Source organism: Canis lupus, chromosome 11 (assembly GCF_003254725.2).
Source record: "Canis lupus dingo isolate Sandy chromosome 11, ASM325472v2, whole genome shotgun sequence".
Classification (NCBI taxonomy): domain Eukaryota; kingdom Metazoa; phylum Chordata; class Mammalia; order Carnivora; family Canidae; genus Canis; species Canis lupus.
The window spans coordinates 65,233,446-65,247,533 of NC_064253.1; the positions used below are offsets into that span (position 1 = coordinate 65,233,446).

General features: G+C 40.7%; 1 protein-coding gene and 1 long non-coding RNA gene across 8 annotated transcripts in view; one reads left to right on the top strand and one right to left on the bottom strand.

Moving 5' to 3' along the window:
* Positions 1-14,088, bottom strand: part of LPAR1 (lysophosphatidic acid receptor 1) — a 131,958-nt gene that overhangs the window by 26,397 nt on the left and 91,473 nt on the right. The gene's annotated exons all lie outside the window — the stretch shown is intronic.
* LOC112650567 (uncharacterized) lies at positions 1,568-5,813 on the top strand. 2 transcript variants are annotated; one of them, XR_004803549.2, is made up of 3 exons: positions 1,568-1,762; positions 3,642-4,581; positions 5,053-5,813. It is a non-coding gene; the product is annotated as an uncharacterized LOC112650567 (long non-coding RNA). The 2 variants fall into 2 exon arrangements; XR_003130277.3 differs by lacking the exon at positions 5,053-5,813 and adding an exon at positions 3,083-3,140 and having other exon boundaries at positions 3,642-5,046.

A 14,088-nucleotide genomic window follows, 5' to 3' on the forward strand; every position in this document is an offset into this window, starting at 1 on the left:
TCATTCAGGGAAAAGTCCTGGGATAGATGGATCTATATCTGAATCTAACTGAGAATGTAGATCACCGGAACTTACTGGGCCTCATTTTCCACACCCCTGAAAGGGAAGTGGCTGGAGAGGTACGTCTATTAAGACACATTGGGCCATTTCCACTGATAAAATTTGATTACTCTATAAATTATGAATTCCCATTCTTCTCATTTACTCTGTGTTATTCCTTATGATTCAGATGTCTCTAAAAGTGCTCTGAAAACCAAAACAAACAAAAGGTATTTGTGTGGAAAATATTCTTAAAACATGAGAGGAAAAAATGGGAAAACCCCATTAGTCTGTTATTGGTTATTTCCCAAAAACAAATAAGCAAGGGACCACTGATGGGAGACTGAATTATTCAGAATAGAAAAAAAAGTTTAGCCTTTATCCACTGTAGTATAACTGTCTTAAAAGTCCATTTTAGCTTTTCCCTGCAATCAGAAAAGTGGTGTGTGTGTGTGTAAGGATAAGCCTTTCCCTTTTTTGATATGAAAATTTTAGAACAATTAAAGAGATGCATGTAAATCAGAAATCTCAAATATTCTTTGAAGAGCAAGTCATTCTTCTACTCTCTGTATGAGTCCTGTTCTGCTTTAATCTCTGAATTATTATAATGTTGATTCCCTCCATTGTAAAGGAAATATATAATCAGCACCAATAACACAAATAATGCAGCTATTTGGCGTGGATGGCCCAGGAGCCAGTGGTGGTCTGGGGTGAACACTTCCCTTCTCTCCTCTCCAGAGTCAGCCTTCTGGAGGTAGTCAGCATCTGCTCTCTGGGGTGATTAAGGGTTTAATCACTGCTTAGGATTCTCTCCCGCTCTCTAAAAAACAAAAAAAATCATCTCCATAATTTTAGCCTGTAGTAGAGATGCAAGCTTATCTTCTCTTTTTCTAATACCAACCCTGTACACACTAAAATGGTCACCTCAAAAATATTATCTAATAAGAGCACAAATTCCAATCATTCTGTGGTAAAAATTTTTTTTCATATTTAAATATTTTTCTTGGATTTGACTTTTATAGCCTTTAGAGTTGTTAACCTATTATCAAGTACTTTAAAAAGTTTTCTTCTAAAAAAAAAGTTTTCTTCTAGGACAACAGTTTTCAAATTATAATGCTTTTCTATGTATAATGTATAAATATATTCAACAAATAAAAAACATAACAGATATGATATATCAATTATATAAGTAAGATCAAAGTTTCTGTAGTGGTATTGGAATCACTTTTAAGGCCAACTCAAGAATAAAGGGAGTTTCTAAAAATCATGATATGACGAAATCTTTCACTGATGCAAAATAGATTTAGTTTTTTATAATTTTTTTAATTCAAGAAAAGTAGTAAAACTTCTGTAAATATCTATACAGTGTCTGTTACTACAATACAGGTACCTAGTCACAACAGCTAATATGTGTTTGAAAATATTAAAAATGCACTGAACATATCCCTTTCACAAAGGAGAGAAAAGGAGAATACTAATCTAATAACTCTTATAATCTAAGAGATTATGATATCATTTAAGAATTTGGTGGCAATGATGTCACAGACAACAAATGTTCTTGATAATACACTATCCAGGGAGTAACATCACAGAACTATCCAGGGAGGGGTATAGAGAAACTAAGAGTAACAGACATGGGTGGAGAACCACCCAGAATGATTCACTGGAGACCTGGCAGGCATCAAGGCACTGACGGTTCTAACTCCCTTCACACTGAAAAAAGGTGAGGGGTGAAGGTCCAGGCTTCCAATGGAAAAGGCTCTCAGTTGGAAGAGAGTACAGAGAAAGGAGCATAAAGATAAAGAAAGACTCACACAACCACTAAGGCCAACAAAATAAATAGATTATCCATAAAGGGAGAATAATCCGGTTGACCTTAGACTCTTCTAAATCAGGGTTCTTGTAAGGTAACATCTGTAAGCATTTGCAGGAAATATCTTGATCTCTTCTTTATTCTCTCCTGTCATTCACATGCCAGGACAACAAAGTCCTTCTCAGATAGAGAACATGATTGTCTGCATGATGGGACTGTAGATGACTATTTTATTTCTTTTTCAGTATTTCCGAATTTATCTTACAATGTTATAATAATTCAGAGATTAGAGCAGAACAGGACCTACAGAAAACAGAATGGCTTGCTATTCAAAGAATATCTGAGATTTCCTATTTCTGTGTATCTGTGTAATTGTTTTAAAATTTTCATACGAGAAAAAAAAGAATCATCCTTAAAATACACACACACACACCACTTTTCTGATTTCAGGAAAAGCTAAAACGGATTTTTAAGGAAGTTATATTACAGTGGATAAAGACTAAACTCTTTTCTATTTGAGTAATTCAGCCTCCCATCAATAGTCCCTGATTTCTTTTTAGGGAAATAACAGATCTGTGTTTTTTTTTTTTTTCCCATTTTTTCCTCCCTAAGCGTATTTTAAGAACATTTCCCATTTAAACTAGGAATTAAAGTACTACTTATTTAAAATATCTACCATTTAAATATTTAAGAAATACTTATTAAGCTATTTTTAAATCTTTTTATTATTATTTTAAAATATTTTAAGGCATTAAATAATTTCAGAGCGAAAGCTATTTTTACTATTACACTTTACTATTAAAATCCCTTAATAGATTAATTTAAATTATTAAAGCTTTGAGTTAGAATCCTCCTAGATAAATTAATGCTTTGTTACATAATATCTTTGAAATAAACCCAGAGGGAACTATAAAGCAGAATAATAAATAACCTAAGTGGATAAATACGTTTTAAGCAACTGCATTGAATAGAACATTCTAGTCTGTCACAGAGAGACTCATTGGGTAGTCAGGTTAACCAGACACTCTATCAGTCTAAGGAAAACCTCGAAGGCCTAAGAAAGCCCAGAGTGGGAGATGTAGATGGACGGATGAAAAGCAACAGGGTCCCTGTGGACTATGGAAGGAAGAGAGGAAAGCACAGAAGCAAGGCAGAAATGAAATTTAAGTCACGGGTTTTAAATACTTAAAAGACGGTGGAAGGAAAAACTCAACTTCTTTCCAAACACAGCCTGCTCTTGGCCACCCACAAGGCTGGGCTGCTCCCCTGTGCTCCTCTCCTCCTGAAGGTGAGTACAAGTCCCCATCCCAGAACCAGCAGCTTGGAAGCTGGGACATTGCCAAGAAGCTCCCTCCTTCCAAGGCGATTCTTGACTTCCTCACAGATGCAAATGTCTGATCCTAACCCCAGAGAAAGAATATAAAACCCTGAAAAAGGAAAACTCTTGTCTTTTAACGATAGGTTACCAAAAAAAGGGGGGGGGGGGAATTAATAGAGGTCGAAGGCTTTTTTTTTGCTGCCAGCAGAGTTCTCCTTTGTTTTCATTTCTAAAAGCAAAGATAGAAGAGGCAAAATTAAATGAGCTTCTCCTTTCACAATGAAACTGTTTTCAGATATTTCTCATTCAGAGAGCCCTGAAGTCTTATTAATGGAGCTAATGCTTAGATGCTCAGGTTTTCATCAACTACAGGAACTGGAATCGTCCAAATGTGAACCAACTATTGCCATACAGTCGTAATGTCTCTCATGAGGACAGTGTCTCAACATCACAGTTGTTTTCATTATGCAGCCACCGTCCAGAGGAAAGGGCTGGAGATTCCATCCTAAATGCACCTGGATATTCCATCCTTCTTCACCCTCCCCATGAGAGAGGGCTGCTTTCAATGCACAGGGCGCTAGGATTAGCACCCTCCTGGGGGTTGCCTCGACAAGTGAAACCAGACTGAGCAACTGGTCAAACTTGGCATCATCAGATTTTCAGCCTCCAGGAGTTCTGGCACAGAAACGAGGCAAAGGAGTTAACAAGCACTGGATGAGGCCTTCACAGCAGACAGCTTGCCTTTACCCTTCAACACGGTGTGGGAAGTAGGATCCATTTTCCTGTTTCCCAGATGAGGAACCTCAAGTTGATGTCAATGAACTTGTCAAGCCACCGCTCACACTGAAGTCTGTGTTCAAGTCCAGGTATACCATTATATTCCCAGACCCAGGAATTCATCTAGCATACAACAGGTGCTACCTGTCTTTTTATCTATCTGTATGGAAGTAATGAGGTAAACTACCTGACTCAAAGGTAGACCATGGTATATGGAAAATACAGAGCAGCCACTACATTAAGCATAAGTTTGTACAAGTAGCCTTTACCACTATTCCACGTCAGTCCTAGAGCCAAATCAGAAAAGTCCATCCTAAGAAAGTCAGCACCAACTTGTCATCACACACACACACACACCCCCACACACACTTGATTCTGTAAGTCTTTAAGTCCAAGTTTTTGCAAAAGTAGTGATGAAAGGTTTTTGTTAATATATTTTAAGCAAGTACATCCACTTTTAGCTTTAGCTATTACAAGCCCATGGAATCAGCAGACTGGAACAGCAGATAACAGCATGATCTGCCCAAGGATCAATAGCCCATTTTGGATGGAACACAGCAAGGAAAGGGAAATTATGGGGCCTGAGTCTCCAGAAGAGGCTGCAATGTGATTCTGGAAGGATGAATATGTTAGGGTAAGGGATTTCAGCTTTCCTTCTTAGGCAGTGTGGATCCACATGAATTACTGACTAGAAAGGTCACTGTGACTATCTTGCAGGACAGAGAGGAAAGGTAAGATGCTACAAGTGGAAGGAGTGGCTCTGCGTTCAGCTGGGCGCCTGCTATACTCCTCCCCGGGGAAGGCAGGCTGTTACTAGATTGTCTTAATGAGACGTGTCCAAACTTGACGAGTATTAAGTCCTTTATCTTTGGCAGGAGATAGAGGACTAAAAGAAGTTCCCTGTTGCTTTTTCCTCTTGTTCCTGCCCACAGAAAATGCCATCATCTCACAAGTTGCCTCTTCCCAGGAGAAAGCAAGCGCCACACCCAATAACTTACAAAGCTCTAGCCTTTTCCATCGCCACACCCAAGAACTTACAAAGTTCTAGTTCTAGCCTTTTAGAATTAGCCATTCTAATCACTTTTTCCTTTATTTTCTTATGCAGGTATCTCCCTAACTTTTCAACTGTTTTATCATTACATATAGAGTGTCTTTAACAACTGTGCTTCTACTGAGCTTCAAGAACAATCTTGTTTGTGAGATGGTTTCCTTCTTCTGAGAATAGCACTCCCACTGTGTGCTTTACAAAGGAGAAAATTGAGGTTGAGAGAGCTCGAGAAACCTCTTTGAGCAATTCAGCTAACAAATGGTGGGGCAGAGGCCCTCACTCTGAGTCACAAAGCTAATGCTGCCATAGGAAAAAAACACACAGGATAGAAATATGTCAAAATGGTGGTGGTCCAATTCAGGAGTTTTGTGTTCTTACTCAAACATTTCCATATGTTATAAAACATCCACACTAGAAGGGGTTTGTTTTGATAATCAGGGATAAATTAGGGATCCCTGGGTGGCTCAGAGGTTTGGTGCCTGCCTTCGGCACAGGGTGTGATTCTGGAGTCCCAGGATCGAGTCCCGTATTGGGCTCCCTGCATGGAACCTGCTTCTCTGCCTGTATCCCTGCCTCTGTGTGTGTGTGTGTGTGTGTGTGTGTCTCATGAATAAATGAATAAAAAATTAAAAAGGAATAAACTAGTGGTTAATAAATAAATATAATACACAGTCCTTAGTCCCTTGTGCTACAAGACATCCTTCATTGTTATCCAGAGATCCTTGCCTTGGCCATGGGTTTCCCTTTCCTTTCTTTGAAACTGAGTTGGAGCAGTTTCCAAAGGAGGCAGATGTCTCTTGAAGCTCCGCAGGTTTCTCTAGAGAATGTTAATTACCATCCTCGCCCACAATGCACACACATACACACACACACAAAAAAATCCACCGACTTCAACCAATCTATACTTAACTAGAGAAAAAAAAGTGTCATATTATGGAGAAATATAATCTGAAAAAAAGACTTTAAAGGGGCTATGAAATAATATGCATGGTGAACTATGTCATTCAGTCTTCCACATAAGCTAAGATTAAAGATTCTTAATGGCTGCTGGGAAAAAAATCTAGACCATGTAGGGCTATGTGTTCATTCTCAAGAGTGTAATGACTTTACAGTTGGAAGATAAACCAAACTCACTTCAAAACATAATCCAAGGGATGGAAAGCAAAATTTTAAAGATTTCTTAAACTTTTGGGTGCTGGGCAGTTAAGTGTTGAAGAGACTAAGACGTACTGTGCTACATTTCATTCCAAATTGAGTCAACCGGTATTTTAGAAAGTCAAGCACCCCACAGCAAGGCTTTCACTGAATTGCACTTTGGCAGCAGGCCACCAGCCTTCGTGGACAAATATTATAAGAAATGGCCTATGGGCCATGGCACTCCACGTGAACACCATAAATTGTCCGGCACATCACACCATGGCCAACGTGTCCATCTCATATAATGACCCACAGGAGGAATGTCTCTTTGGGCTCATTATTCAGATGCACCATTTCTCCCGATTTTCCCTTACCACCACCAAATCCTGAAGCTTTTGTGTTTACGTCTGCATTAACTGCTAGAAAGTTCATCCTTACCCGACTCCACGTCACTTTCTGACACTGATTCGTCCCTATTTCTCCTTCTTGCTTATTTTAGGTTCAACTCTGTCCTCTGAACTGTATGCATCTTTTTAAGCTGCCTTAAATCCTTTTTCCCCCCACAAAATATAAACAAACACAGGCAGCGACTCTGCACACGTCTCTAAGACTGTTTATATAATACCGCTATTAGAACATTAAAACCACCCAGCATGAATGAAACCAGCATGTCTCCTACAGACCAAAAAGGAGAAAATAAATTTTCATTTCTATTTTAATAGTGTGATCTAAACAAGCCTAAGGTCCAACCCCCACCCCCACCCCCAAACCACCCCACCAGGCCTTTCGGCAGACACTCAGATTGCAACCTGACCCCAATGGAGCTGCTGGTTTAGCAGCAAGGTCACAATTACACTGTGATTATGTGTTTCTGCGCCGCTGCGCAAAGGAAGTGGTCAGGGTGTAAGACTCCCAGCCATCCTCGAGGTGGGCGGACAAAGGCAACTGTCAGGTTAGAGGTGTGACATTGAAGGAACAGAGTGCAAGGAAGAAGTACAAGGGAAGGACTGCACCAGGAGGCAAGAGAACCAGTGAGGAGTAATTTCTCAGCCACCAAGGGGAAAGAAAAATTCAGTTCATTGATGCGCTCTGTAAGGATGTGTCCCTAACACTGATTCCTTCTAAAATGGTGCTTTTCAAAAGTCAGTTTTTCTTCCAACTCTAATCCTATAAAAACACATGGCACATCTCTGGTGGATGCCCTCCCGAAGGGGTGCCCCAGTGCCCTCTCCTTATGTGTCAGAAGAGCCTGTGACTTGCTTCTGACAAAAGAATATGGCCACGGTTATAGGAGTCACTCTTTTGATTAGGTTCTATCATATGGCAAAGGTGAAGGGATTTTCCAGACATGATTAAGGTGACTTTAAGTTGATCGAAGGAGATTATCCTGGGTCAACTGCACCTGATCACGTAAGCTCTTTTAAAAAGAATCTAGAGAGACACCTGGGTGGCTCAGTGGTTGAGCGTCTGGCCTCAGCTCAGGTCATGATCCCAGTGTCCTGGGATCGAGGACCACATGGGGCTCCTCGCAGGGAGCCTGTTTCTCCCTCTGCCTATGTCTCTGCCTCTCTTTGTGTGTCTCTCATGAATAACTAAATAAGATCTTAACAAAATAATAAAAAATAATCTAGAGGCCAGAGATTGGAATGGAAGCAGCAGGGACTCCCTCTCTTCCTTGCTGATTTTGAAGAAGCTGCCGAGCACTCTACAGACACAGAGAGATGAGCTCTACTCAGAAGTAGACCCTCCCCTAGTCCAGCCTCCTGTGCAGAACAGAGCCCAGCCAACACGTTCATTTCAGCCTGGTGAGACCCTGAGCAGAGAACCCACAGAGGAGTGCCTGGAATTCTGATCGGCAGGAACTGTGAGTTAAGAAATGGGTGTTTTACCATCCAGTTTGTGGCAAGATGTTGCAAAGCATGGAAAACAGATCCATCATCTCAAGAGAGTCAGTTTGCATGACAATTGCTTATAGTATCAGCCAAACCAAAAAACAAGTGGAATGGAGACTTTAGACTCTTCTTCTCTCAAGAGTTTCTAGGTATATATCACTTATATTTTTTTGTAGCTTTAATGTCTTTTAAACCACTTTATTGAGGCACGACTGCCATCAGACTTAACTGTTCACACCATGTTCAGTCGAGCTCTTTCACATCAAATGCCGCTGATACTTAAACTAAAGCTGCTACCACCATGTCCATGACACTCGTCTGAAGACCACCACAGGGTGTCCCCCAAGAAACCTGCCACCAGCAGGCCAGGAAATGGTTAGCCTGGCCGACCTGCGACTTCCACAGTTTCCTAGGCAGCGACGCAGAGAATCAAGCTATGTTTTTTATCTTACCATGATTCAGCACATTCAAGCCAATGCCTTCAAGCCTGAAGCTAGAAGACCATTTTTCCCTCCCTCATCTGCCATTTGGATGTGAAAACCATCAAACAAGCACGGAACCAGCAAACTTCTTACAGACCTGAGAGAGGGAGCCTGGGTTTTACTTCCACTTTAACACTGAAATCAAAACACAGCCTACCACCAAGCTGTCCAGGGGAGACTTGGTTCCATAATAGCATGTTCTCTCTGCTCTGTGCAAAATTATACGCTGATGATGTATTTCCATGCCACTGTGCCCAACAAGCGGTTAGGCAGCAATGGCTCTAGCATGGGTGAATGGGTTAGGCATGTGAACATTTGGGAAAAAAAGAAAGATAGGGAGAGGGCAAAGTTGGTCTCTTTCTGAGGCATTTTTCTGTTGATCAGAAACTGAACTTAAATTTTTATAAAGATTTCATTTATTTATTTGAGAGAGAGAGAGCCCAAGCAGGCGGAGGACAGAGAGAGAAGATGACTCCCCACCGAGCAGGGAGCCCGATGTGGGGCTTGACCCCATGACCTTGAGATCATGACCTGAGCTGAAGACAGCTGCTTAACCGAATGACCTACCCAGGCACCCCCTATATTATATATTTGTGTGTGTGTGGGGGGGGTGCGAATACACTGTTTTTGGTATGCAGTTCAAAGGCCAAGCATTTTCTCTTCTGAAATTATTTCTAGCATCAAAGTATTGGTGATTCCCTCAAACTATTGTGATTCCTTTGCATTAATTAAAACCACTATCAGGGATCCCTGGGTGGCGCAGCGGTTTGGCGCCTGCCTTTGGCCCAGGGCGCGATCCTGGAGACCCGGGATCGAATCCCACATCGGGCTCCCAGTGCATGGAGCCTGCTTCTCCCTCTGCCTGAGTCTCTGCCTCTCTCTCTCTCTCTCTCTCTCTGTGACTATCATAAATAAATAAAAATTTAAAAAAAAAAGAAAAAAATAAAAAAAATAAATAAAAAAAATAAAGCCACTATCACCCAGAGATGTACTGGACACAGCAAAAATGGCAAATTTTCATTGCTTACAAAAATCATGAGTAACTATCACCTTTTCTTTTTCTTTCTTTCTTTCCCTCTTCCTTCTTTTTCCATTTTTAAGTTTTGAAATATTATAAAGAAGCAACAGGGGCACCTGCATGGCTTGGTCAGTGAGGTGTCTGCCTTCGACTCAGGTCGTGATCCCAGGGTCCTAGGATCAAGCCCCGTGTTGCATTGGGCTCCCTGCTCAGTGGGAACATGCTACTCCTTCTCATCCCTGCTCATGCTCTGTCTCTCTGACTCAAATAAATAACCTTAAAAAAAAAAAAAGGCAATATAACAAGTATAGGCCACTAGTTCTGAAACTACAAATCCTGAGTGAGGGTGTGGACTCCAGCAAACAGTGAATTACCTTCAGCAATAATGAATGAATGATCTCTTAAGACTCCGTTTTATCACCTCTACAATGGGAACAATAATATTTGCACTGTCAAACCTATGACATATGTATGTATAATGTCATGAGAATTTTTTTTAAAGATTTATTTGAGAGAGAGAGAGAGAGAGAGAGAGAGGGAGGGAGAGAAGCAGACTCTATGCTGAGTGGGGAGCCAGAGAGGGAGCTCAATCCCCCAACCCTGAGATCATGACCTGAGCTGAAACAGAGTTGGACATTCTTTTTTTTTTTTTTTCTATAACACCTAGGCTTTTTTGTTTGTTTATTTTTTTTAATGGGAGTTCAATTTGCCAACAGGACACTTTTGAGACTCTTAAAAGCTTATACAGGTTTATGAAGATATTTTACAACATAAAAACCAAACGTTACAAGAATGCAAAGTGCTTCTTTTTAATGACTGATGCTTTCTCTCAGAAAGTGGCAAAAAAGACAGTCACTAAATTTAAAAAAATGAGTGGTTACTTCACCCCTAACAAAATCTGAAATATTTGGAAGTAAATTTCATAGTTACTGTTGGAAAAAAATATCAGTACTGGTTAACATTTATTAAGAATCTTACTAACATTTATGAAATGTCAGGCATTGCAGTAAAAGCACCACACATTTTCTCACTTGATTCTCATATGAATTAAGACCTATTATCATCTTCATTTTATAGAGGAGGAATATGGAGTTTCGGGAAATGGAGCAGTAAGTAAACCTAGGACACAAAAGCAAGCAGTGTAATCCAGAGCCCACAAGTAACCACAAGCAACTGTTTCAAATACATTTTCTGGGTTGACAGGCCAAGAACAGCAGCAGCGAGATGTGGTCTGGGCAGTTCTTTGTTGCTATAGAGCAAAGACTGGCCCTGAGGAGCTGGGAGGTCTGGTGCGGAGGGCATGTCCACCCACACCAAGGGACAGTGCCACAGATGGACCCTGAATGATAAGCCACATCACTGGCCTGCATTTAGGCAGCCTACAGCGGAAAGGACGCTCCCCCGGGTTGCAAACTGAAACAGTCCTCTAAGGTTTAGAGCCCCATGACTGACCTCAGCCAGCGACCAAACCGATCAGGACCTCCAGGGCTGCATCTAGGGCCGCGCAGGGCCAGGAGCGACCACACAGACCCCTGCTGCCTGATGGGACACTAGACAGAGGATGGCCCTGTGCAAAGGGGAAGGAAATGAGGCAGCCAGAACCAAGAAATAAATAAAAACAGGAACTGGAGAACAAGAGGAGGCAACTAGCCAGAAACAAAACCGAAGTAAAAACCAGAAAACAGAAATACGGTATGGCCCTGGTTCCCAAACTGCACCCCCAAGGCACCTTAGGGTTCCACGGTTAATTTAAAAAGAGCACTGCCGGGGATTTTAAGTTTGAGAAAATCAGTGACACTCAACATCTGTCAGAAACCGTGTGAAAACTGCCAGCTTGAAGCAGTTCACAGTTTCAACATTAGATGGCATTAAATTGCTTTCTGTGACATTTTTGCACTATTGTCTGCTAGAATAAAAATCCAATATTGCCTAAAATTCACTGTGGAACAGGAAATGAGGATGGCAGTATTAGATCCGAGTCCAGGTTTTGAGAAGTCGCACGGTGCCCAAAAGGCGCACACCACCCTTAGTGGTTGCTGTTAAGAATTAGATAAAAATGATCTTTTTCTTTCAATTTATTCTTGTTGTTGTTGCTGTTTTACAAAATGGCTGCTAGTTTATTGGGAACTGTGCACTTTAAAAAAAAGATTTATTTATTTGAGGGTCACCTGGGTGGCTCAGTGGTTGAGCATCTGCCCTTGGCTCAGGTCATGATCCCACAGTCGGGATCGAGTCCTGCATCCCCACAGGGAGCCTGCCTCTCCCTCTGCCTATGTGTCTCACGTGAATAAATAAAATTTAAAAAAAAAAGATTTATTTATTTGAAAGAGAGAGAGCACATACACACACGCAGGGGGAGGGGGCAGAGGAGAGGGAAAGAATCCTCAAGCAGACCCCCTGCTAAGCATGGAGCTCGACACAGGGCTCAATCTCAGAACCTGGAGACCACAACCCAAGCCGAAATCAAGAGTCAGCCAGTTAACCGATAGTGCCACCCAGGCAATGTACACTTATTAAATTGACTTCACTGCTTAATAAATTAAGCATATTTATTTGGCACTGAAAAAATAGGAATAAGGACACTGAGAAATTATGGGAACCTCTGCATTAGGGACTAAAGTCATTGAGGGATCTCAGAGCTGAGCTGTTTCCAGAGACTTTCAGGATCCCAGTCCAAGGGAAACCTATCCCACTGAGTCCCCAAAGCACAATGGGTCCTGATCCTTCTGCTCTGCTGCTTCTTTTCACAACATAATGAATAAAGATCCACCACAATAAGGATTAATCCAGGGACTTTAGGGTTCAACACAGCAGTATGATAATTCTATACAAACACCAAGTTATGTATTTTGTAAGAGTATCTACCACGTACATTCCTGGCATCTTATATAATCATCTTACTTAATCTTTTGAGCCTTTTTCATTTTTGCCCTACCTCCCATTATACAGACAAGGAAATGAAAGCATGGGGCACTGGATCCATGACCCAAGTTGACACTGCTGTGTAGTAGGGTCAGGATGAGAATCCAGGCAGTAGGCACTTTACAGGTAACTTCATTATCCCTATGTTATACTGTTTAGTTATGCCTTCAGGTTTCTAGAGAAATATACATTACACTTTTATGGGGAACAAGGTACTTCAAAGTGGTACAGATACCTAAATGGGACTAAATGCATTCCTATTTTTGTTTATTCTTAGTTTCTCAATCCTGGAAAGGCTTCCATTTCTTTTCCAGGCCTGCTAATGTCTGTGCTTGTGAATAAAAATAACATAAATGGTTCCAAGATGGCACCATTAAGAGGGAAAAAAAAGTCGTCCAGATACTGGCACGAATGTAACAAAACAGTCTCACTCCTTTGTGTAAGAATGAAAATTGGTGCACCCTTTATGGAGAACACTAGTAATCAAGATTCATAAAGTCCCAGTGAGGAGAGTAAAGATTCACATTAGAATATATTTATCTCAACGTTATTTATCATAGCAAAGAGAGACAGATAAAACCTCAATGCCCACTGATCCATCATGGGATGTCTGAAGTCCATGGAGAAAACTCAGGTTGTCGTACAGATGGCCCAAACACACGTGAAAAGATGCTCAACATCACTCATCATCAGGGAAACGCAAATCAAAACCACAATGAGATATTATGACCTCACATCTGTCAGAATGGCTAAAATGAAACACACAAGAAATAACAAGTGTTGGTGAGGATGTGAGGAAAAGGAACCCTTGTCCACTTTCGGTGGGTGGGAATGCACACTAGGGCAGCCACTGTGGGAGGCAGTATGGAGGTTCTTCAAAAAAATTAAAAACACAACTCCCATATGATCCAGGAATTCCAATACTGGGTATTTACCCAAAGAAAGCAACAACACTAATTTGAAAAACATATATAGACCCCCATGTTTACTGCAGCATTATTCACAATAGCCAAATTATGGAAGCTACTCGAGTGTCCATGAATGAATGATGAATGGATAAAAGAGATGTGGTTTATGTGTACGCGCACACACACATACACGCACCCTCAAGTATTACTGAGCCATAAAAAAAAAAAAAGAATGAATCTTGCCATTTGTGACAACATGGATGGACCTAGAGGGTATGATGCTAAATGAAATAAGGTAGAAAGGCAAATACCATATGATTTTACTCATACATGGAACTTAAGAAACAAAACAAAGAAAAAAAAGAAGACCAAGAAACAAAACCAAGACACAAAACAAAACAAAACAAAAAACAGACTCTTAACTACAGAGAACCAACTAAACTGGTGGTTGCCAGAGGGGAAGTAGGTGTAGGGGTGGTTGAGATAGATAAAGGGGATTAAGGGTATACTTCTCTTGATGAGTGCTGAATAATAAATAGAACAGTTGAATCACTATATTGTATACCTAAAAATAATAGAACACTGCATGTTAATTATACTTCAAATAGTAAGAAAAAGAAAACTCATGTTTTCAAAGATTACTTAATGGCATTAACAAGCACAGGGTAGTTTTTTCAATTGTGCAACAAAACTGTACCATATAATCACAATTGTAAAGTACTCATTAAAACAAA